Source organism: Molossus molossus, unplaced genomic scaffold (genome assembly GCF_014108415.1).
Source record: "Molossus molossus isolate mMolMol1 unplaced genomic scaffold, mMolMol1.p scaffold_m16_p_15, whole genome shotgun sequence".
In the NCBI taxonomy this organism is placed as follows: Eukaryota; Metazoa; Chordata; class Mammalia; order Chiroptera; family Molossidae; genus Molossus; species Molossus molossus.
This window is the reverse complement of record NW_023425350.1, coordinates 27797346-27818922: the sequence shown is the minus strand read 5'-3', so window position 1 is coordinate 27818922 and position 21577 is coordinate 27797346. Positions and strand designations below refer to the sequence as shown.

General features: G+C 45.1%; 1 long non-coding RNA gene and 1 pseudogene across 1 annotated transcript; one reads left to right on the top strand and one right to left on the bottom strand.

The window, feature by feature from the left end:
* Positions 1-236: 236 nt before the first annotated feature.
* Positions 237-2591, bottom strand: LOC118631246. The gene is made up of 4 exons (XR_004959751.1): positions 2544-2591; positions 1412-1529; positions 608-729; positions 237-384 (listed from the first exon to the last, which is right to left on the bottom strand). It is a non-coding gene; the product is annotated as an uncharacterized LOC118631246 (long non-coding RNA).
* Positions 2592-14901: 12310 nt separating this feature from the next.
* On the top strand, positions 14902-15425 carry LOC118631214 (annotated as a pseudogene).
* Positions 15426-21577: the final 6152 nt, after the last annotated feature.

The window sequence follows — 21577 nt, the reverse complement described above, 5'->3', positions numbered from 1 at the left end:
GATGCCTCCCCTGCCCTTGGATTCAGGAGCTGTGCTTACAGGAAAACATGCAGGAGGATGTTACCTCACTATATTTAAGAGGGATTTGGGGAGGTTTTGTCACTCTATTTGTGGCCAAAAAAGCCTCGAGGGTCCTGAAAGTTAGACAACCAGATTCACCGGATTCACCGGTGTGGCAGGTCCTCACAGGGACTTCTCAAGCCCACACAGCCTTCCCCCCAATGCCCTCCCCTGCCCGGGATCCCTCACACATTATTCCCTGGTGTTCTTAGCTCCTCTCTGCCACCACCAGCACATGCATGGATTCCTACCAGCCTTTCTTCACAATCAGGCTGAAAAGAGTTTTTGGTCAGAGAATCAAAATTGCTCGAGTATTCGTGACACCTGAAAATGCAAAGAGGCAATGATACAGTGTGAACAATCTGCTTGACAGGCTGTGCGGGTCTCTAGGTGGTCCTTTGGGGAAGCGGAGATGCATGCTATGGCCAGCAGGTGGCAGTGTGAGCACGTGGCAAGGCCAATGGCAGGAACACATTACTGAGGACCAGGACCTGCGAGCTGGTTCTGCACATATCTGAAGGTGGGTTTCCAGCACTCTGCATCCTACCTCTCTTGGCAGATTCTGTAAAAGTGTTTCCATTTGATAATTTATAGATGCATCATCTGTCTCTCTTCTATCCAGTGGCTTGTTTAGAAAGACTGAGATCTTTTATTTTATTTTGTATTTTTCTAGAAAGAGGGGAGAGAGGAAGAGGTCAAAACATCACTGTGAGAGAATAACATCTATTGGCTGCCTCTTGCACACCTCCTACTGGGGATCAAGCCCACAACCCTGGCATGTGCCCTGACCAGGAGTCAAACCAGGGACCTCAGTCCATGAGACATCGCTCAATCCACTGAGCCACACTGGCTGGGCAAGACTGAGCTTTTAATAAATGAGCAACCTACAAAAGGTAAAGGGAAATGAAATGCTTGGTAGTCATTTGACGGCTAGTGTTTGTCTGCCTGAAGCACTCCTGTGGCAGAATGATCACATAAGGACGAGGTTGTGGTTTGACCTCTGCAGAGGCCGATTAGCTTTGTTCTGTTGTGCAGCCAAGGGCTTCACCTTAAATGTGTTTAACCACCTGGAAATGCCTGTTTTGCACATGGGAGTCAATGCCGAAGGGTTGCTCAAAGAAATTCACTGGGGTTAAAACAAAAGATTGTCCTCACAGTCATGCAGACCTATGTCCAAATCCCTGCTCCCTCACTCAGTGTCTGTGTAACTACAGGTGAGTTAGTCTTGGAATCTTCCTGTCTCCATAGGTTCTGTGTGAGAGTGCTAGACAATGTAGACAAAGTACCTGGCACACTCCAAGTGCTCAGTCAGGGGTAGCTAGAAATAATAATGATGTTAGAATCCACTTACTGTTTCTATGGCAATTCACCTGGATTCTTTGTACACCAAGGAGAACATGGTTTTGTTCTTATGCCCTTTGAAGACACTGTCAGCTCTTTGCTTCCATGGGCCATCTGCCGAGAAGGGCCTGAGGTGGAGGGGCATGGGATAGAAAGCGCAGGTTAAGTGTACACTGTTCTTGCATCATTGCTTTTTATAGTCAAGTATGAATGACCTTTGGACGATCAGTTGTTCTCTCTGTCTGCAGAACTATTAACAGAATATGAGATGTGCAGGTCCAGTGACGGCTCCCAGGGAAGAGCACCTGGATTCCCTGTCCTCTGACACTCACACACATGTATTTAGAGGGCACCCGGCCTTCTGCTTCATTCTATGTGCGTCATTGTTCTCCCTCTCAGTAATGACTTCGCCATCCATCCAGTCTCGCAAGCCAGATACGTAGGGGTCATCCCTGACATCTCATTTCTCTGTGTCTCTTTCCCTGTCACCAAGTGTTGTGAATTTATCTTCAAAAACACTTCTCCAATCTGTCCATGGCTCATCCTCTGTGTTACGATCCCTCTCGTCCACGGAATCCTCATTTCTTTTGGATTTCCGCCATGAACTTCCAGCTCGCATGCATGCACTCCCTCTGTCCCCTCACTAGTCTCTCCTCTACTCTGAAGTCAGAGCCACGTTCTCCTGCTCAAGAAACCAAGTGGCTCCCGTTGCCTGCAGGGTGAAGATAAAACTCCTGACAGTACTTACAATGTCCTGCCTGGTCTGATCTCATTTCTCAAGGCGGCCCTGGTGACCTGCTTTTATTTCCTCCTACCTGTGGACACTTGCCGCTGTCCTTAAATGTGGACACTGGCCTATGCACTTCACTTCCTCATTTCACCTGGTGACCTCTACTAATCTCTAGATCTCTCAGCTCAAACGTTACTTTTTAGGAATCCTTCTCTGACCTCCCCAGTTAGGCAAAGCAATAATAATGAAACAGCAAATCCTTATGTAGTAGCAATGGGTACCAGCCCTCTGTCTGTGAACTCATTTAATTTTCATAACAACCCTATGCGCAGATACTACGTTACCCTTCTCCGTAGATAAGTACACTGAAGCATAAGGAAGGAAGTCCACTGACTAGCCCAAGCTCATCTACCTCGTAAGCGGTGGTGTTAGCGATCAGACCGAGGCCAGCCGGCTGCAGTGTCTGTGCCCCGCCGCTCCCTCCCTGCAGGCTGCGGCTTCACGGGCCGTCTTATCTGCAGTGCCAGCCGCAGGGGCAGGTTTGTGTCTGTTTGATTATTTGAATGTTCACATCCCCGAAGAGACTTCAAGCTCTGCAAACTTGTTTGTTTCTGCGCTCCCTTGTAACCTCAGCAGCTTAATATAGCTTTTGGCACACAGTAGGCCAAGGGACCTGCCCAAGGCCAGATCTGAGGTGGGGGTACCGGGTGGGGTGTGCACTCACACTGGCTGACTTCAGAGCTCCAGCTCTTTGCACATCACTGTGTTGCCTCTTCTTGCCCTTTGTAGCCTCCTTTCATTTCCTGGGCCCTAACATTTTTCATCCCTCTCTTCTGAAAAAGGTCTTCTGTTCTCCAGGGTATCCGGGGCTTCAGTATCAGCAGAAAACCAGGCTGCAGACCGCTCAAGAGGAAGGCAGGATGCAACAGATACGGCTGTTGTTGCCAATATCACTTTGCTACACACTCGATTTCACCGCGCGGGGATTGCAAACACTCAGGTGTATTTCAGGATGCTTAGGCTTGGTTTGCATTTGGTCACAGTGCTATCTGAAGGGCTTCTGTATTTCAAAATATGTTTCAAAATTTTTTTCCCTCTATTGATTTTAGAGAGGGGGGGAAGAGGGAGAGAGAGACAGACACATCGATGAGAGAGAATATCGATTGGCTGCCTCCTGCAGGCCCCCCACTGGGGATTTGGCCCACAACCTGGCCATGTGCCCTGATGGGGAATCGAACTGGCAACCTCTTGGTGCATGGGTTGACGTTCAACCACTGAGCCACACTGGCTGGGCTGGGCTCCTGTATGTCTATCTGCAGGTTTAGGAGCACTTTACCTTTAAATTTTAATTTAAAAAGTACAGTTGGTATACAATATTATAGTAGTTTCCGGTGTACGATATAATGACTCAACATTTATATACCTTGCAATGTGATTGCCTCTCTGAGTCTAGAATCATTTGTCACTGTGCAAGCTTATCACAATATTATTGACTATGTTCCCCTTCGCCTTTCGAATCCATCCCCACCTCCCTAACTTCACCTTTATGAGTTAATCTCCCTGCTGGATGTGGGAGCGGAGGGAGTCTTCTTTGCTATGCTGGGAACACGCGGAAGAATGATGCTGGTGTCGAGAAACTCCCGTTCTTGTGGGGAGAGATCGACATATAAACAAAATACTGCAAAGCTGTGCACTATTCCTGCTCGGGGTAAGGTTCTGTCCTCCTGGATTTACAATCTAGAGGGAAAGAAAGTCATTAAGTAAAAAGTATACAGATACATGAACACACACAAAAATAACTACAGAGTGTAATTCATATTAAGAAGGAAAAGAACAGGGTACCTCGAGAGAGAATAACGGGGCCACGTTTCTGTTTGGGGAGGTAGGTTAAGGATCCTGGAGGAAGTGGCCCTGGAGCTGAGCCTAGAACACTGAGCTGGCTGGCAGGTCAGGGAGCGACATTCTCGAAGCAGAGGCTGGTGTGCACGGGAGGGAGGAAGGGGCTCGGGGTTTGGGGAACTGCAGACGGGCCAGTGTGGCTGGAGCACCGCCAACGAGTGGGAGAACCTGTGGGGTCAGATCGGGCAGTCAGTGTGACAGGAGGGCGGCCACTTTGGGTTTTAGGAGGGAGGGTGCTGTGAGGGGATTGGGGGCTGAATGCAAGCCCGGCCACACTGGGACAATGGGCTGCGACAGGAAAGTGGAAAGAGAAGTGAGGGCGATTCCCCCAGTAGTTGAGGGACATGACAGTGGCTGGAGTGTCTTCTCATAGGGGTTTGAACAAGCAGATGCAGTTGGATTGGGAAGACGACTATGCGAACAGAATGTCCAAAATCCAGAGGCAGGAGGAAGCAGGGACTTTGCCCTGCAGCGAGCAGAGGGAGGATGGTGTGGGGACTGCTGGGCAATGAGCTGCAGAAGAAGAGGGGACACCTGCTGCCCAGTCTGTCCCAGGACTATAGCCTTCTCCTGGGCGGGGAGCTACTGCGCTCTTAAAGCACAGCCTCATCAGGTCAGCTTTGGATTTCAGGAAGGGCTCTCCCGGGATGCTGGAAGGGTTGCTACAGGAGATGGAGTTCGTGGTTATTGACATAGGCCAGGGTTGCCCTGACTGGTTTGGCTGAGCAGTTAGAGTATCAGCCCACGGACCAATGAGTCGTGGATTCAGTTCTGGTCAAGGGCGTGTACCTGGTTGCGTTTCATCCCTGGCACTGGTCGGGGTCGTGCGGGAGGCAGCCAAACAATGTGTCTCTCTCACATAGATGTTTCTCTCTCTTTCTCTCTCTCTCCCCCTCCCACTCTATCTGGAGATATTTGAAAAAAATATCCTTGGGTGAGGATTAAAAAATAATAATCAATGAATACTCCAGAGACATGAAGAAATGGCGTTTTCTAACAGTTGTCAACAATGAAAACTACCATTTATCAAATGCCTATGATATATGCTAGCCACTGTACTTGACATCTGTCATTTCTAATCTCCATCACTGGACACACCCCGCCCGCTTCCCCTGAGGTGCATTGGGCCCCGTGGGAGGGGAGAACGATGCTTTCGGCAGCCCCGCCCTCCTCGCAGCCACAGGCCCTTAGCACTGCCCAGGTCCGCGTTCCGACGCGCTCAAGAAATCACAGGTCTTTGATGAAGCAGCTTTTCCCAAAGTGACAGAGCCGAACTCATTGCAGAAGTGGGATTTGAACCCCAGTCTCTTTGATTCCAAAGTCCGTCTTCTTCCCATTACATCAAATTGCTCCTCATATGTCTCATAAATCCTGCGGTGGTGCAATGCAGTTATGGGTACCAGCGTTTCTTTCCCCCGTAGCACGTGCGCTTACTGGGCACAGACTGCATAGCTACACCCCCAGTGCCCAGCGCAGTGATGGGCACCCAGTAGATATGCCTTTGTCGACTGAAAGAACCTATAGAATGGGATGGCAGTTCTCCTCTCAAGAATCTGAAGTCTTCTTTCATTCCATTACCCACGTGAGCGTTCTGTGTTTTCCTGTGAGAAACAGGACAGGGGGCGTGCCGCTGGCCCATGTCTCCATCTCCGTGACAGAGTAACCGCCCCGATGGCTGTGGGGAGCACAGCCGGGGAAGACCCACGGGCCATGCTGAGCTTCCTCCGAATGTCCTGCTCACGCGTACGCCCAATGTCCCTGAGCCCACACACCTCAGTTCGAGGCCCTTTCCTCCGAAAGCATCCATGGGGCTGACAGTTGCAGAACCCGAGCTCTGGTTTATTGAAAGGCTATGGATTACAGGCGCCTAAGGGGATTGAGAATTATGCACACACATAACTGCAGAGAAGCTGAGCTGCTGAAAGCAAGAGGGGGCCGTGCACTCCATTCAAATGCACACTGCATGACACCAAGGTTTCCCCCACAGTGCGAGCTGGCTGTAGGTCCTAATTACGCGGTGATAAAGAAACGGAGAACCAGCAGTAAATTACAATCTATTTCTGCGAACAATCTTAGTCCAATAGCTAAAATCTACAAATTACATGAAGCAGATCTTTCAAATGGAATCACAGAGTGTTTGTACAGCACTGATTGTACATAAGGCATCGGCACTTTTTATGGCCACCTTGCTGTTTACAGTCCAGCAGCATGGTCACTGACTTGGGGATGGAGTGGGGGACCCCAGGCTGGGGCCAGAATGGAACTGGCACAGGCGGGAGGGGCTGGAGTGAGAACCCCGGAACTCTGGGACAGTGAAAAGGGTCTGAGTAGTTTGCAGGGCTGGTGGAAGGTCTTCCTTGGCTCCTCCCAGCTCCCGGGATCTAGTGAGGGAGGGGAGCGCTGCACACCTGGCCAGGTGTGGAGAGAAGAGGGCTCTGGGCATGCCCGCGGCAGTGTGTTGACCTTCTCAGAGCATTCCCTGTTGGTGTTGAGGCCCGAGGCTGCAGGGAGGGCATGGCTGTCTGAAGCATCCTGCTTCCCTGTGCGGTTAGCGGTTCTAAGCCTCTCTTCAAAGAGCTGTGGTGGACAATCCGGGTTTTACGGAGCCCTCTTAAAGGAAAGCTTGCAAAGATAACTGATTTTTGCAGATTTTACAAAAATAGACCACCGTGGGAACACCTTGCTTGGTTTTCCCTTTTTCTTAAGGTTCATTAGCGTCACCCAAATCCACCTTTGTCTTTGACTCTTGGGGTCTACACACTTGCAAAGATGCGTACTGACTTGACGATGTTTATGAGCCTCCTACAACCAGTAAGTCCAATGGCAGACAGAGAAGGCAGCACCCCTCGCCGGTCACTCCCTGTGTTGTACACGTGTGGTCAGGATTTACTAAACCAACAGCCCTTCGTTGAGGGTTTCGCTGAGGCCAGGCTGTGAGGGCTGTGACCTGCTCTCGCACAGTGTGGCATCATCTCTCTTTGCCCCTTCCCAACGTGTTACCCTCAGGCCGCCACTCCGAGTGACAGAGAGGGGGTGGAGGGAATGCTTCCTTATGAAGGGCCTACTAATTTGCTGCTGCAAACGTTGCCATGAGCTGGGGCTGCTCGTGTCTTTTCCGTATGAGATCCTGGCATCCTGTGACAGTGCCTGTGGTGGCACCAGAAGGCTCCCAGCTTTCTTGGACATTCTGGCACCTGGGTCTTCCCACACAACCAGCATCTGTGGCTACAAACACCCAGGATGACAAGATCCCAGCGAGGGTGGCTCAGAAGAATCGCCAGAGGCCCTTGATAAAAATGCACATTTCTGGAAACTTCCTGACTTCCTGCTCCAGACTTCCCGAAACAAAAGCTCTGAGGACAGGCCTGTGCATTTGTACTTTTAACAAGTACCTTGGGTGTTTCTTAAAATCAAGTAAACTTGGGTGTCACTGAACCCAAGGACAGGTGAAGCGCATTCTGAGGTAATAAGGGGAGTGAGTTTTTACTGGGTGAACTAATCGAAAGGTAGGGGGAGGCCAAGGGCATACTGTTCCTGATGCTGAGAGGTAGAAGAAAATGACAAGTGACCTCAGTGTGCCTTCACTGCGTGCCACTCACTGCACAGGCATTTAGGAATATTTTGGTTAACACTCAGCACAGCTCTTGGAGGCAGAAACATTTTTACCTTGTACAGATGGGAACAATTTCAGAGTGTTAAACAACTCGTCCAAGACATGTAGCTCGCCAAGTATGGAATCTAGATTTGAACCCAGGCAGCAGGATGTTGGAGCTTGTATTCTTTCCACGATGTTACATAGACTGAAATAGTGCCTAGTCCCGGAGAAGCTACAATGGCCAACAATGGGGTTGGGGGGAGGGTGCAGAATGCTCTCCCAGCTGCAACGGGAACCACCCCGTAAAGGGCCTGCTGGGCAGCGGAGCACCCAGGGCACTGGGACGGCTGTGGTGGTTGAAGGCAGTGACACAGAGGCTCGTGAGCCATGGCTGTCCCTTGGGTGTGGGACACTGTGGGACTCCCTAAGCAGTCAGCTGCACTGATTCCTGTTGCTTCATAAGAGGGGGCATGGCCCTGGCCGAGAAAGGCACCTGTGGGCAGGGACCGGTATGGTGGTGCGAGCTGACCCATCTGGTGGGGAGGGTGGCTAATGGTGTGGTTCAGTGTCCAAGAGTGTAGGATTGAGAGTCAGACCGCCCACGTCTGACCCAGCAATTGACCGACCCCTCGTCCACTGTGTGACTGTTCCTTTTCTATTGAACAGACTATACTATAAACCTAGCAGTTTAGGGGAACATCCCTTTGTTCTTCCACAGTCCCGTGGGTCAGAAGTTTAGGTAAAGCGTGGCTCAGAAGCATCCTCCACTCAGGAGCTCGCAAGGCTGAAGTCAAGAACTTGGCTTGGCTCGACTTCCCTCTGGACGTGCTGGGGAAGACTCCTCACCTGCATTCACTCAGGTTCTCGCCATTGCGGGACTGAGGCTGTCGCTGGATTAACACGTGACCCTTTAATCTTCAAATAAAAATGGCACATCAAAATTTTCTCATTCTTTGAATGTTTGAGTTCTTCTTCTACCAGCCAGAGAAAGATGTCTGCCTTTGAGGGCTCAGTAATTAGATTCATCTTACTGGATAATCCAGTATCATCTCTCCAGTTTAAGGTCAACTGGTCAGTAACCTTAAATACAGCTGGCACGTAATTATGTAACGAAGAAGGCAACGTAGTCACAGAGTGACAACAGGGAGCAAAGGTCATGGTGCTAGCATGCCTACAACCGTGACTTAGGGCAAGGTCACTTGGAGTTAGTGGTCTATCTGTGACATTTAGAGAAACCAATATTTTTTTATTCTGCTCTAATAAAAGGAGTTCTATATTAGTCTAATATTCTGTGTTTCATTCAAAGGCAGCATATATTTTCCAAATGATGACTGGAAAGCTGAGAATGAGCTAAAATAATTTCTTTGGGAAAATATGCTGAAATAATATCCAGAATCAGCACGCATCATTTATCCTGTCCATCTTTCACCAACCCTTCCACCTCCTCACTCACCATGCTGATTTGAAAGTTTTCTAAAATCCTTTTCATTAAATTCTGGAGATAATGGATGCCATCAAGCTAGTGATAATGCCAGACTACACCTCAGTGTTCTCCCTGCCCCAGAAAAGGCACCGATGTCTAATGTGAAGAAAATGAATACCTTGAGAAATAACTTGGATACCTTATAATTTTCCAGTCAAAAACTGTCAAACAGAAGGTCTCACATACTGCAATCTTTACCTAATAATTCACTCTAAAGTATTTCTCTTCCACTGTGCCCTTTGCAAAAGCTCGCTAAGATTCGCACTTTCCTGTAAGTTATTGGAATTGGATGTGGTCTTTAACTCTGTGTACTCTCTGAAGAACATTTTGGCTTTGAGAAATGATAATAAAGATGGAAGAGGGAGAACCTGAATGTGATTTTAGTTTACAAGATTTAAATGTACCATAATTTAAGGTTGGCAACTTCCATAGGCATGCTACTTCTTGGTAGCACAAAGAGACAAACTAGAACCTTAATTTTTCTGAGTACAAAACAATGAAAAATATATTTTTCAAAATGAGCTCAGACAGATATAAATGCTGAAAGTAATGCAGGCTGTATATTTTACTTGCATTGTTTTTTCAGTTGCACAGGAATAAATGACCTTGCATTCAATCTAATGGATGAAACTTTTATTTATTGATTGATTTTAAAGAGAGAGGAAGGGAAAGGGAGAGAGAGATAGAAACATCCTTGAGAGAGAACATTGACTGGCGGCCTCCTGCATGCCCCCCACTGGGATCAGGCCCACAACCTGGGCATGTGTCCTGACCGGGAATTAAACTGGCGACCTCTTGGTGCATGGGTCGACGTTCAACCACTGAGCCACACCAGCCGGGTTGTGAACCTTTTTTTAATATTTTAATTTTAGTTTGTATTGGTTTCAGGTGTACAGCTTAGGGGTTGGACAATCATATACTTGCACCATGTTACCCTTCATATTTCCAGTAGCCCGACTGGTACCATAGATAGTTATCACAATATCATTGACTATATTCCCTATGTTTTACTGACATCCCCATGAGTATTTTGTAACTACCAATTTGTGCCTCTTAATTCCTTCATCTCCTTCACCCAGTCCCCAGTCCTCTTCTCTGGCAACCACCAGTTCTCTGTGTCTATGAGTGTGTTTCAATTTCATTTGTTCTTTAGATTCCAAATATAAGTGAAATCATATGATATTTGTCTTTCTCTGAAGGACTTATTACACTGAGCATAATATCAGCTTTCATATGGACAATCACTGATTCAAAAATTTTGCTAAGCAAGATAATCCATAGTGCTGCTGCCTGTGACCACTTGTGCCCAGTGGTTTTGTGCCAGCCATGGAAACAGACCCATGTTCTAGCTTCACTTCGCAAAGTGCTCCCACCTACACTGAGTAGTTTATTTTTGTAATCGTCGAAGTTATTCATATTCCTATGTGTTCATTTTAGGAAAAAAAAAAAGGAAATACAGACAAGTAAAAAAGAAGAAAAACAGTAATTCCACCTCACAGATGGCCTCTTTTCTGTACATATATATCTTATATATATGTAAAAGATGTATAGTCCTTTATATATATATATATTTCCATATTGCATATGTAGATAAATTAAGCTATACACTATGTCATATATAGCTTTTGTTTACAGTGAGTAGCTGGTTCTCTTTCAGCGATGTTTACCGTGATCACTGATTATAATCACGATTCCCTTGGTGTTTCCAGGTTTTCTGTAGTGACCATTTGAGTCAGATACTCCAGAAATCCTTGTGCTCACCGGCATCTCAGCATTTTCTGAAAGGCTGAAAGTACAGCAAACGGGTCAGAGATTAAAAGGGAGCTTAAACTCTAATGATTAGTTCATGATAGTATTTTCGGATTTCTCCATTCAGGGCTCTAGGGATCTGTCTCCTGTTACAGCTTGATTCCGTAGGGCTTTCAAAAGTCAGTTAACATAATGTCTTAAATCCCCAGAGGCTGATAAGAGTCTGTGATGGAAAAAAATGGATTTATATTTGTTAAGTCACTTAATCAAAAGATCAGCCTAAACTAGAGTCGACACCCCTTAATTGCAAGTCTGTGGCATCTCCTGTTACTTCCCTCCACCTCTGCTCCAGGAAAGGGGACATTGTACAAATATTTGTATGCTTTAGGTAACTAAGGAAACCTATTCTGAATGAATGAAACTCCAACGCTTATATCCTAGCATCTCCCCAAGAAAGCTTTTACCTTCCTTGAATAATTCAAGCATAATTTGAAAGCAAATCTTAAAAAATATCCTATACAACTTGAACAAAGAAATATGTCCAACAATTTCTTTAAATATTTTTTCATTATTATTCCTTAAAATAAATTTTTTATTAATTAATTTATTTTTATTACAGACATTTCTCCCTTTTCCCCACAGATACCCTTCTCCCTATTCACTCCCCGCAAGCATTGTTGTCTATGTCCATTGATTAGCATATATGCATATTAAGTGTGTATCTCATCCCTCCTTACCACCCCCTCCTCTGAGGTTTGTCCGTCTGAACAATACTCCTTTCTCTGTCTCTGAGTCTGTTTTGTTCATCAGCATTTTTGTTCATTATATTCCACAATAAATGAAATCATGTGGTATTTGTCTTTCTCTGATTGGCTTATTTCGCTTACAGTAATGCTCTCCAGGTCCCTCCATATCGTCTCAAAGGATACGAGATCTTTCTTTCTTACAGCTGCATAGTATTCCATTGTGTATATGTACCACTGCTTTTTTATCCACTCATCTATTGATAAATGCTTAGGCTATTTCCAGATGTTAGCAACTGTAAATAGTGCTGCTATGAACATGGGGTACATATATTCTTTCTGATTGGTATTTCAGGCTTCTTAGACTATATTCCTAGAAGTTGGATCACTGGGTCAAATGGCAGTTCAATTTTTAATTTTTTGAGGCAACACCATATTGTTTTCCATAGTGACTGCACCAGTCTGCATTCCCACCAGCAGTGTACTAGAGTCCCCTTTTCTCCACACCCTTGCCAGCACTTGTTGTTTGATGATTTGTTGATGGCAGTCATTCTGACAGGTGTGAGGTGATACCTCATTGTTGTTTTAATTTGCATCTCTCTGATGATTAGTGATGCTGAACATTTTTTCATATGTCTCTTGGTCATTTGTTTGGAGACGTGTCTGTATAGGTCCTCTGCCCATTTTTTATTTGGGTTCTTTGTCTTTCTTTAGTTGAATTGTATGAGTACTCTGTATATTTTGGAAATTAACCCCTTATCTGATGTATCATTGGCAATTATGCTCTCCCTTACAGTGGGTTCCCTTTCCATTTGATGCTTGTTTCTTTTGCTGTGCAGAGCCTTTTAGTTTGTTGTAGTACCATGTATTAATTTTTTCCTTTGCTTTTCTTGCCTTAGGCATTGTGTCAATGAAAATTCTTTAAATATTTTTAAAGAGATGAATATAGGTCATAACCAAAAAGCAATTTCACCCAAGGAATACAATAATGCTTAAACTGTAAAATAAGAGGAGTATTGCCCTTCTAAAAGGTTGCTATGAAATTGATTTGTTTTTATTGCTCTGAGGCTGTTGTTTTTTCTCAACTAATTTTGATATTCATCGTAGTTTCAGGATTAGTTTATAAGGTACCATAACCTCACAGTCTTACCTGGTATTTGAACAAACCCAGATATATTATCCAAGTTGAACACCTATTTAGTTGGCTCCGAATAATGTTTATATCTTACAAACAAAATAAAATAAGAACAACTCTTTCATGATGCTGATTGCTACACAGAACTTGTCAGAGCAGTGCGTACCCGGCCTTGAAGACAGTTCTCAGACAAGCTCCAGAAATGCTCTGAGCCAAGCCACCCTTGCCTGTGAGGACAGTGACGATGCATTTCAAGCTGACTGCTTTGGAAGAGAGAACAAGCGTCATGCAGATGTTGAGTTCTGGCATGCCGCTCAAGTGAGGAGTTTTTATTTACCTTGTATGTTTACCCAACATGGAAGATTTTGGTATTGTTTACATTAGCTATCATTCTTTCCACCTGCCAAGTCAACAGTGAGATTTTTTTGAACAACAGGGTTGCACTGGAACAATATGATTTCTGCTTCTTAAGCATTTTTTTTTTTTTTTCTTTGTAAACATTAAAAGTTTATAAATGAGGTTCATGTAGAGAACCAAAAACCATTCTATTTTTAATCCTTCCAGTTACTGTTAATAAACATGTAGTCCCATAAGAGAAGGGAGAGAAACAAAGACCTGTATAAATGGAGTGGAGAGGCAACGGATAGAGTGGAGGAATAAGGAGGTATTCGATGATCTTCTTCTCCATCTTGATTCACAGAATGTCTCTGACTATGCCTTTGCATGTGACCCCTTTTATACTTTAGTTATGACAAAGCGTGGGCCAAGAACTGATATTAGAAGTCGTTGATGGTAGTGGCGACAATTCATGTGCAGTTTAGTAGCTACTTACGGAATAAGGAAGCTTGGGAGTTCCTGTGCAAAGGGCACTGGCTGTACTGCTGGGTGGGGAGCTAAGGAATGCTCGACGAGCACTGGAAAGACCTCTGATTCTTTCAAAGAAAAGAGGATATGCACGTAATATGTGGTTTTACCACAATGCATAGTGATTATTCATTTGGAGAAGATGAACCTGCATTATTCATATTGTCAAATGTAAAAATGACCTCAATAAACTAGCTTAAAGGATAAAGATGAGTAAATCATTAAATGACTGATGAAAACACTTTTTCCTGAGACACAAATTCTTCCACTACCACTCTGAAGGGTAATAGACACAGGTTTGTAGAGTGATCTGTTTATTTCATACTGATCTTTTTCTCACATATTTTAGTTCACAGAGCAGCTTACTTTACTTTTGTCATCGGAGAGAATACAAAACACCTTTCAAAATAAGGTATTATATATGTATGCATATTTAATATATAGTGTAGGTAAAATAAAGTTCTTTCTCACTGTATATTAACAAAGGCTTTCCCCTCCCAAAAGGGGCCTATGTTGAGTTGGAAATACTATAAATGTATTACTTTGCATGAAACATTATCTTATATTGACCAAAGGCATCATTAAGAGGAATATTGAAAACAGTAGGGATTTCTTTTACGTATAAGATTAGATCTCTATTTTCATTTCTGATGGTGTTTGTAATGAAATAGCAAACTCTGTCATTTAATTGGCCTGTCTGCAAAGCACAGCTCCTGTGTTCTAGGTCTTGGAGTCCTTTAAATTAGGAAGGCAACCTCACTAAAAGGGAAACAGAAATATCCAGTAATTGGGAAGAAGACCAGGGAAGGTGTTATTGAGCTAGTCAAGGAAAATATATTTCTGAATTAAAAAAAAGAACAATCACTCCCTTTATGTGACATTAGTTTCTTTAAGTAATAAAAGGTTATGGTTTCAAGAGCACATAGACATTCAGATTCAAACAACTCAAAGAACACCTGAACTGCTTTGCTCTTCTCCCCTGAACTGCTTTGCTCTTCTCCAAGCGTGTTTTTAAGTTGGATGAGTAAATGCTGGAAACGGCTGAGTGGAATATTTCAAATCAAGATTGGGTTTGAGAACTAAGGATCAGGGCAAGAGAATTAGAAAAGAGTTTAGGTTCCTGCATATTGCATGTGTATATAAATATTACAATAAATGTAAATCAGATAAATCTGCCTGTTAAAAGATATAAAATCTCAGATGGAAGGAGATATAGTTTTTCTTTGTTTAGAAGAGACATGCTAAAAGCTGAAAGATTAAAAGTAAAGAGATGAGAGTCCTGCCGCGACCCCTCCGGCGAACATGGCGCTCCGAGCGGCGCGATGCGTGTGGGCCGCGGCCTGCAGCCTGCGCGCCCCGTCGGCGCCCCCCGCGCCCTGCTCGCCGCGTCCCTGGGGCCTGAGGGCGGGCGCCCTGCGGACGCTGCGCACCAGCTGCAGTCTGCGCTCGGTGCGTAAATTCACAGAAAAACATGAATGGATAACAACAGAAAATGGTATTGGAACAGTGGGAATCAGCAATTTTGCACTTTGGGAGATGTTGTTTACTGTAGTCTGCCTGAAATTGGGACAAAACTGAACAAACAAGATGAGTTTGGTGCTTTGGAAAGTGTGAAAGCTGCTAGTGAACTGTATTCTCCTCTGTCAGGAGAAGTAAGTGAAATTAATGAAGCTCTTGCCGAAAATCCAGGACTTGTCAACAAATCTTGTTATGAAGATGGTTGGCTGATCAAGATGACATCGAGTAACCCTTCAGAACTAGATGAACTAATGAGTGAAGAGGCATATGAGAGATACATAAAATCTATTGAAGACTGACACTGGAACCCGCCCCCTAAATAAAGTAGTATGAAACAAAAAAACAAAAACAAAAAACAAACAAACAAACAAAAAAGTAAAGAGATGAAAAAAGCAAGCACATACCAGATAAATAGTAGTCAAAAGAAATTTGGTATAACAATATTAATATCAAACTAAATAGATTTTAAGTTATAGAACAATATTAGGGAGAAAAAGGAAAATTGTGGCTAAAAGAGAGAGTTTACCAGGAGGCAGTCCCAATACGATGGTAGAACAAATACACTATATTATTAAGTGCACTTAATAACATAGTTTCAAAATTTATAAACTAAAAACTGACAGAAATACAAGTATAAATCGGTAAAGGCCACAGTCATAGTGGGAGACTTAATAGACCTCATTTGAAATAGATAAGTAGAAAAACATTTAGGATATAGAAGACTTGAACAACACATTTAACAAGCTTGATCTAAGATATGTGTGTGTATATATATATATATATGTATAAAGATATACAGATATAAAAATATCTCTGTCCCTTAAGAATGTAGAGAGTTCATTTTCTTTCCAAGCACCGATGCAGTATTTATACATACTAACTACATATAAGTCAAAAGTGAAGTCTTAATATATTCCAAAAAATGGCTATCATACAGATCATGTTCTCTGACCGCAATATAATAATACTAGGTATTACTAATAAAAATATATCAAAATTTATAATTTAAAAATCCTCAAAAGGAACAACTCTGTTTATATGAAAACTGAAAAATAATGTGCCTAAATCTAAAAGGGTGATACCATAGAAAAGCTTTTCTGTTTTTGAATAATGGATCAGGTCGAGGACCCTAAGGAAAGCAAAAATCATAATAAAATCCATATGAGAATAAACAAATCTTGATGGTATTTGGCCCTCAGAGCAATCCCAAGGTCAGTGTTTTTATTTCCAGTTTTAAGTATGAAGAAATTGAGGGTCAGCAACATGCAGTAAATTTAGGGTCAATTTATAAGTGGTGAAAAGAGAGTTCACGTCAATTTTCTTTCATACTGGAACAGAGAGGCATACCTATAAAAGAAAATCGTCTCCACAGAGAAGAGATGGAATGGCTCATTCATATGAGAATCCAAGGTAGGAGATGTGGTAGGAGGCAGTTCTACTGGGAGGTAATGTGTAGAGGAGACACGTGTGACCTCTCCAAGGAGGTGCTACCTCGTTTCTCCAGGCTTTCCCAGAAGACAGAATAGCTCTCTCTCTCATTTCTAAAAGCATTTTGTAAACTATAAATCATGTAACAAATGTGAGGCATTATCATTAATGTCCGATGTTGCCCAGAAGTCTCTGTGCTTCCTGGAAACTTTATGGAAAAAATTCAGATTATTTTAGTAATACATTTTCAAATAACATAATTAATACCCAAAGAACTAGCATAAGAACTTTACTAGGAGATTTTCATTATGTCCCTGGACTAGAGAAAAAAGTAAGGTGATGCTCAGGAAACTCTAAGTAAGATAATGATACTGTATTGTATACTTTAACATTTGCTAAGAGGGTAGATCTAATGTAGATGTTCTTATCACACACAAATAATAAAGATAAAGAGGATGCGAGGAAACTTTTGGAAACAATGGAACAGTATCTACAGTGTTCTCAAGAAATGTATGACCCCCAGATAATAGAGTTGGCCTTATGGAATCTGATACCATGATTCCTTTTAAAAAGCACTACTTGACAAAAAACAAAACAAAACACAACACAACACAACACAACAAAACAAAACAAAAACAAAAAATCCCGAACCAGTCAAAGGATTAGTCAAAATATTGACCTCAGAAATGGAGAAGGTGTGGTTAAGGCACATGAATTGTGGCGGGATCACTGGATCCAAGGAAATACTGAATTAAGGCTAAATAACTATGGTGGTGCTATAGAATGGAAATGTTACATAACTCAGTGAAAAAAAAAAAGTAAAATACCAAGAAACATATGGAGGCAGGGAAAAGAGGAGAAAAGATGGAAGAAGGGAACATTTTTGACATCTCATTTTTCATGGCGGGAGTTGGTTGCTGTGATCTAAAGCTGAAACATGAGGTTAAGAATAAGGTAAATATAATGGTTTTAGTCTCTTAATGTACTTTTTTTGTTCTTACCGAATGGAATATAATGTTTTGGGGTGAATAGTCATTCATCTGTAGTTCAGCAGTTTCCTTTAATTTTTTCAGATTATTATATATCTGTTTAATTCATGTAAAACTACATTTAATACTTACAGTTAAAATATTATTTATAGTCCTATCGTAAAATTATTTCTGTCCATCTTTGCTTGCCTGCCTGACAGGCAGTGTGGCTTGAGCAGAGCTTCTCACCTGTGTGTATGAATAATTTCTGGTGCCACCGCTTATTAACTCTGAGCAGGTCATATGCCTGAATTTCCTGATCTGTAAAATGGGAATAATAACAGCCCCCACATAAACTGCTTAGAACAATGCCTGACAACAAATGTGACATATTATAAAAATTGGCTGTTTTCACATATCATATAACCCTGGACTAGAAACTTATCTCTGAGTTTTAGTTTCCCCATCTGTAAAAATAAATACCTCACAGAGCTGTTGTGACAACTAGTAAACACCCAGGTGGGAACGGTATTCCACGCAGCACACACCCAGGTGGGAACGGTATTCAACGCAGCACAGTTTCAGGTGGGAATGGTATTCCACGCAGCACACATCCTGGTGGGAACGGTATTCAACGCAGCACAGTTTCAGGTGGGAACGGTATTCAACGCAGCACACACCCAAGTGGGAACGGTATTCGAACGCAGCACACACCCAGGTGGGAACGGAATTCAACGCAGCACACACCCAGGTGGAAACGGCATTCAACACAGCACACACCCAGGTGGGAACGGTATACGAATGCAGCACACACCCAGATGGGAACGGTATTCAACGCAGGACACACCCAGGTGGGAACGGTATTCAACGCAGCACACACCCAGGTGGGAAAGGTATTCAACGCAGCACAGACCCAGGTGGGAACGGTATTCAACGCAGCACACACCCAGGTGGGAACGGTATACGAACGCAGCACACACCAAGGTGGGAAAGGTATACGAACGCAGCACACACCCAGGTGGGAACGGTATTCAAAGCAGGAAACACCCAGGTGGGAACGGTATTCAACGCAGCACACACCCAGGTGGGAACGGTATTCAACGCAGCACAGTTTCAGGTGGGAACGGTATTCAACGCAGCACACACCCAGGTGGGAACGGTATTCAACGCAGCACACTTTCAGGTGGGAACGGTATTCAACACAGCACACACCCAGGTGGGAATCGTATTCAACGCAGCACACACCCAGGTGGGAACGGTATTTAACGCAGCACACTTTCGGATGGGAACGGTATTCAACGCAGCACACAACCAGGTGGGAACTGTATTCAACGCAGTACACTTTCAGGTGGGAACGGTATTCAACGCAGCACACCCCCAGGTAGGAATGGTATTCAACACAGCACACTTTCAAGTGGGAACGGTATTCAACGCAGCACACTTTCTAGTGGGAACGGTATTCAACGCAGCACACACCCAGGTGGGAACGGTATTTAACGGGTATTTAACGCAGCACACTTTCAGGTGCAAACGGTATTCAACGCACCACACTTTCAGGTGGGAACGGTATTAGAACACAGCACACACCCAGGTAGGAACGGTATTCAAAGCAGCACACCCCCAGGTGGGAACGGTACTCAATGCAGCACAGTTTCAGGTGGGAACGGTATTCAACGCAGCACCGTTTCAGGTGGGAAAGGTACTCAATGCAGCACACTTTCAAGTGGGAACGGTATTCAACGCAGCACAGTTTCAGGTGGGAACGGTATTCAACGCAGCACAGACCCAGGTGGGAACGGTATTCAACGCAGCACAGTGTCAGGTGGGAACGGTATTCAATGCAGCACACACCCAGGAGGGAACGGGATTCAACGCAGCACACACCCAGGTGGGAACGGTATTCGAACGCAGCACACTCCCAGGTGGGATCGGTATTCGAATGCAGCACACACCCAGGTGGGAACGGTATTCAACGCAGCACAGTTTCAGGAGGGAACGGTATTCAACGCAGCACACACCCAGGTGGGAACGGTATTCAACGCAGCACAGTTTCAGGTGGGAACGGTATTCGAACGCAGCACACACCCAGGTGGGATCGATATTCGAACGCAGCACAGTTTCAGGAGGGAACGGTATTCAACGCAGCACACACCCAGGTGGTAACGGTATTCAATGCAGCACACACCCAGGTGGGAACGGTATTCAACGCAGCACAGTTTCAGGTGGGAACGGTATTAGAACACAGCACACACCCAGGTGGGATCGATATTCGAACGCAGCACAGTTTCAGGAGGGAACGGTATTCAACGCAGCACACACCCAGGTGGTAACGGTATTCAACGCAGCACACACCCAGGTGGTAACGGTATTCAACGCAGCACAGTTTCAGGTGGGAACGGTATTCAACACAGCACACACCCAGGTGGGAACGGTATTCAACGCAGCACAGTTTCAGGTGGGAACGGTATTCAACGCAGCACACCTCCAGGTAGGAACGGTATTCAACGCAGCACACACCCAGGTGGGATCGGTATTCGAACGCAGCACACACCCAGGTGGGAACGGTATTCAACGCAGCACACCCCCAGGTGGGAACGGTATTCAACGCAGCACACTTTCAGGTGGGAACGGTATTCAACGCAGCACACACCCAGGAGGGATCGGTATTCGAACGCAGCACACACCCAGGTGGGAACGGTATTCAACGCAGCACAGTCTCAGGAGGGAACGGTATTCAACGCAGCACACACCCAGGTGGGAACGGTATTCAACGCAGCACAGTTTCAGGTGGGAACGGTATTCGAACGCAGCACACACCCAGGTGGGATCGATATTCGAACGCAGCACAGTTTCAGGAGGGAACGGTATTCAACGCAGCACACACCCAGGTGGTAACGGTATTCAACGCAGCACACACCCAGGTGGGAACGGTATTCAACGCAGCACAGTTTCAGGTGGGAACGGTATTAGAACGCAGCATACACCCAGGTGGGATCGATATTCAAACGCAGCACACACCCAGGAGGGAACGGTATTCAACGCAGCACACACCCAGGTGGTAACGGTATTCAACGCAGCACACACCCAGGTGGTAACGGTATTCAACGCAGCACAGTTTCAGGTGGGAACGGTATTCAACGCAGCACACACCCAGGTGGGAACGGTATTCAACGCAGCACAGTTTCAGGTGGGAACGGTATTCAACGCAGCACACCTCCAGGTAGGAACGGTATTCAACGCAGCACACACCCAGGTGGGATCGGTATTCAAACGCAGCACACACCCAGGTGGGAACGGTATTCAACGCAGCACACCCCCAGGTGGGAACGGTATTCAACGCAGCACACTTTCAGGTGGGAACGGTATTCAACGCAGCACACACCCAGGTGGGATCGGTATTCGAACGCAGCACACACCCAGGGGGGATCGGTATTCGAACGCAGCACAGGTTCAGGAGGGAAAGGTATTCAACGCAGCACACTTTCAGGTGGGGACGGTATTCAACGCAGCACACACCCAGGTGGGAACAGTATTCAACGCAGCACACACCCAGGTGGGAACGGTATTCAACGCAGTACACACCCAGGTGGGAACGGTATACGAATGCAGCACACACCCAGATGGGAACGGTATTCAACGCAGGACACACCCAGGTGGGAAAGGTATTCAACGCAGCACACACCCAGGTGGGAAAGGTATTCAACGCAGCACAGACCCAGGTGGGAACGGTATTCAACGCAGCACACACCCAGGTGGGAACGGTATACGAACGCAGCACACACCCAGGTGGGAACGGTATTTAACGCAGCACACTTTCAGATGGGAACGGTATTCAACGCAGCACACACCCAGGTGGGAACTGTATTCAACGCAGTACACTTTCAGGTGGGAACGGTACTCAACGCAGCACACCCCCAGGTAGGAATGGTATTCAACACAGCACACTTTCAAGTGGGAACGGTATTCAACGCAGCACACTTTCTGGTGGGAACGGTATTCAACGCAGCACAGTTTCAGGTGGGAACGGTATTCAACGCAGAACACACGCAGCACACATCCAGGTG